The sequence below is a fragment of the Manacus vitellinus genome, unplaced genomic scaffold (assembly GCF_001715985.3).
Source record: "Manacus vitellinus isolate BGI_N305 unplaced genomic scaffold, ASM171598v3 scaffold_13_pilon, whole genome shotgun sequence".
In the NCBI taxonomy this organism is placed as follows: Eukaryota; Metazoa; Chordata; class Aves; order Passeriformes; family Pipridae; genus Manacus; species Manacus vitellinus.
Window position 1 is genome coordinate 468905 of NW_021938999.1, and position 4822 is coordinate 473726.

A 4822-nucleotide genomic window follows, 5' to 3' on the forward strand; every position below is an offset into this window, starting at 1 on the left:
CCATTGTAAAAGTCCAGTAGATTAGTCAGGCACAATTTGTCTTTGATTAAGCCATGATGGCTGTCTCTATTCCCCTCCCTGTCATTTATGTGCCTTGACATATCTTCCAGGAGGAACTGTTCCATGATCTTACTGGTCACAGAGGTGAGGCTAATTAGTCAGTAGTTCCTAAGGTCCTTCTTCTTATCCTTTTTAAACATCAGTGTGATATTTTCCTTTTTCCAGCCACAGGGGACTTCACCTGATTGTGATTACCTTTCAAGTATGGAGGAGAATGGCTTAGTGAATCCACTGGCCAAATTTCTCAGGACCCTGGAATGCACCTAATCAGGTCCCCTGAACTTGTGTGTTGTCAGGTTCCTCCGATGGGCTAAAACCTGATCTTCTTTTACAATGGGTGGGAATTAATTTCCTCAGTCCTTGCCTTGAGATTCAGGGACTCAAGAGATGTGGGAAGAAAGGCTGTTGGTTAAAACTCAGGTAAAAAAATTCTTGAGTACCTCAGCCTTCTCCATGTCCATTTCCACCAGATCCTCTGTCTCATTTACTGAGGAGCAGGAAGGTGTATTATTTCTTTTATCTTTCTTTTCTGACTAACACACCTGTAGAACCCCTTTTTCTTCACATACCTTGACAAATTTAGATCCAGCTATGCCTTAGCTTTCCGGACCCCACCCCTATGTTCTTGAGCAGTATCCCTACACTATTCCCAGAATGTGTGCCCCTGCTTCGACTGCCTATGCATTTCCCTCCTATGTTTCAGTTTCACTAGAAGGTCCTTATTCAGCTGTGCTCATCTCTTGCCGTCCTTGCCTTACTTCTTGTACATAAGAATAAATACTTCTTGTGGTCTAATAAAAGTATCTTTGTCCCTGAGGGCAGTTTCCCAGGGATCCCATTCACCAGATCCTTTAAAAAACTGAAAGTTTACTTTCTCAAACTTTAGAGTCTTGACTATATTATTCACCCTTGAGATCACAAGTTCTGCCAAGGTATGATCACTGAATCTTAGGATACCACCAATATTGACCTTTCCAATAAGCTCATCTGTGTTGGTGAGAAACAGATCAAGTAGTGCATCTCCTCTGATTGACCTTTTGATCTCCTGGTTGTCCTCAAACCGTTTCTACAGTCACCTAGTCTGCTTGCAGCTTGCTGTGCTGCTTTTTTAGCAAATGTCAGAGTGCCTGAAATCCTCTATTAGGATCAGGGCCTGCGTGATGCTTCCTGTAGCTGAAGTGAGAACATTTAATTGACATCCTCCCCCTGATCAGGCAGCCTTTACTAAATACCAGACACGAGGTTTTCTTTGTTGTCTTGGTCTCTAACTTTTACTAATAAACTCCTGACCTGTGCATTACTGCTTTTCAAAGACAGATTCTGTGCAATCAATACACCATTTTCGGTAAAGAGCTACACCCTCTACCTCTGTTCCTCACAAACAGTTTATAGCCATTGATTGTAGTGGTCCAATCATGTGATTCATGCAACCAAATTTCAGTGATAATGATCAGGTCATTGATTTCCATTCTGTGGCTTCTGGCTCCTCCTTTTTTGTTATGTGCATTGGTATAGAGATGCAGTTGGTTGGACTGTTGACTGTCTCACACTTTGGTGGAACCTTTTTGGAGGGTTTGGGGGTGTATGTCATTGCTGTGGTAGGTGTATTCATCCACTCTGTTGCTTATGAGTACACAAGGATTTTGACCCCATTCCCCAAGTTCACCAGTGTAAAATGCAATTCACTGTCAGCCAATCTTCCAGAACCTCCTCTTCCAGATAGGTGGATATCACCTCTCCTCAGTAGTTTTTATTCATCAAAGAAAGTCCCATGACCATAGAAGTCAATGCCCTGGTGATGATACAGCTACGAAGCCAGGTGTTGACCTGCATGGTATGTCAACTTCTGCCTGTACCTCTATCTGGTAAGATAAAGGAGAAGACCACTTAGGTCCCTGTCCTTCTCACTTGTGCCACCAGGGCTCTGAAGTCCTTATTGAACTTGCCCACTGTGCCATTGGTGCCCACAGCGAAAAAAGTACGGGATAGTAGTCTATGCTTTTAACCAGTTGTGGCAGTCTCCTGTGACATCATAGATTTCAGCTTCCAACCAAGCAGTAAACTTCTCTTGACTGTATATCAGCCCAGTAGATGGGTGCCTCAGCAGAGAGTCACCCACTACTAGCACTCTCCACTTCCTTTTATGTCTTTTAGTATGTGCAACTAGTATGGTCTCCTCCAGTCTCAGTCTGGGTGGCTCTACCAGAGCACACCTTGTGGAGGTCAAGCTGGCACTCTCCTCCACTCAGAACCGCTGGGTAGTTTGCAGTGCTCCACAAGGGCAGCAGCTTCCCTGATAGGAAACTTTGTCTTGGTGGCCACCTCCAGTCCTCCCCAGCTAGTCTGGATAGGCAGATGAATCCTGGCTGCTGCAGAGCGCAACCCTTGCCTTGTCTCTACTACCATATTTCTGAAAATGTGAAAGTGCTGCCTAGTAAGCCCTTCTACTTCCCTGGGGTCTTCAAGCTGCTGGGTGGGCTTGCACAGGCAATAGGTGGCTGGTGTGACTGTCAGGGTTGCTGCCTATACCTGTGGGGGAGCAGAACAGACAGCAGCTTGGCAGCTGGCAGAGTGTGCCATCCTTGCACCAACTGCACTCCTCTCAGGCACCTCTCCCTGTTGGCATGACCTGGTCATGGCACTCCTGGTCATCAGCGCTCCCCAAGGGCCACTTTGATGGAGCTTCTTGTGGTTTGGACTGGTCGTGGAGACAACCTGCCTCCAGAGGCCTTGAAACCTCCTGCTGTTCCCAGCATGCCATAGTGGCTGCTGCCACTGCTACTGCTAGCATGAAACTAAATCATAAACCAAGTGATATTGTAGAGCTGTTTTTACAACAGCTACTTATAGGAAGCAACAGCAATAAAATTGAATTAAACTATACAGGTTATTTTTAGCAATGTCAAGGTACACCATAAATGTCTCAAAGTACAAAATTAATGTAATGTGAACATGTGATTAGGTTCTTTTTAAACTAAAATAAAAAGCCACTAAAACAAATAGTATTAATACTTATAAACAACTCAGAGATCCCATAGGATAAAAGCAACTAGACAAATGTAAATCATTATACTTACTAACATAAATACTGTGCAGAATGTTACTACTGAGGCATTTTTAATACAACTGAAATACCTTTAAAAATATTTAAATTATTACATACATTTAGTCAATGTGGATTTTGAACAAAACAGCTTTTAACTGTATCTTAAAGTATGTGTTTTAGAATAAATGATAGATTTTCCAATACATGATCCATTAGACGAGTTTTGCAGTTAATCATAGGGTTCTCTACAGCCTCAACAGGAGAACAGTCCCACAGCTACTGCTCTGCCAAATAATGGAGAAGGCATATTCAGTGCCAGTCAGGGCTACTGAAGTGAGATAGGCATTTTAGTTTTCTTAACTGTCTGCTATCTCCCATCTGGAAAACCTATACCTCAACGAGTCATTCTTCCTCAAATAGCAACATTTTAAAAAGGTGCCCATAGTTCTGCTTTAGACATCTATACACCTGCATAAAAGCTTGACTCAGCCCAACCTTTTAGTGTTACTTCAGTGGACCTTAAAATGCACTTAAATTGGAATCACACATCTTACTGACTTAAGTACAGATCCACTGACACGTATGCAAAATTTCACTTGCTCTCAGTTACTATTTTCTGAAACCGACATTTCACCTCTTACCATATGTACTCAAAGCCCACTTTGACTAGCCAGACCACACTGAATGTATTACAGTTTGTTTTGAAACCTCTGTATTTTATAAGGTTAAATATTTTGTTAGTGAAATTGCATAAGAAATCTAAGCTTCAGTGCAAAAAAAAACCCAGCAAAAACTCCCAACATGTACAGCTAAGTGTGATGGGGGAAGCATGTGGAAGTATGAGTTACAATAGAAATACTGACACAATCTGAACCATAGCTATTTGAACATGGAAAACTTGTTCCCATTATTAAAGACTGGCTGTGTATTTCACAGAACTGATTCTGCAATCTGGTTGTAAATTGTTTCTTAACTACTGTTTCAGAATGTTTCTGATTACAGAAAAAGATTCTTTTTTTTTCTGTATCTGATACTCACGTATTTCCTTGAACAGTTTGTTCTGTTACCAGTACTTGAAATTATTTCATTGTTAATATTACACATTGCTACATCTTCCCTTTGAGGAAAAAAAAGTGTAATTGCAATAACAAATTTCTCTACTCCTATACCTGAGGTTCAGGTTCCTTGGTCACTTCTAGCTCACACGTATTTCATGTCCACTATTTTCACCTCCTAAAGAATGCAAGAGATCACATACACCTCCCTTCCTCTCCAACTCCTGCTGTTTATAATAGTAACAACCAAGTGGAGGAAAAGTAGCCATTCTCAAACAACTTCTGCTTATATGCAAGTGGTTGGGCAGATGAGGAAAAGGGACAAAAATTGGTAGAACTGAGAATGAAGACTAGCAAAAAATGTGATGCTCTTTTGAGCAATCTCCCTAGACCAAGTATGAGACAAGCACAGATTATTTATCCCTTCTTTTTGCAACAAAGAGGAAATAGGTTTTGTGTGCAAGAATTATAATCTGCTTTTTGCTTTCCAGCTCAGGAAACACAGTTGTATACAGACTAGGTTTCTGGTAGAGTTAGAATTAGCTCCTTACTGTGTGGAAACACCAGTTTCTTTGATTTGTGAAATATCTGAGATGACACATTTAGGATGACCTTTTTCTCACATCAGTGAACACTGGAGCATCATACTAGGGCCCATAAA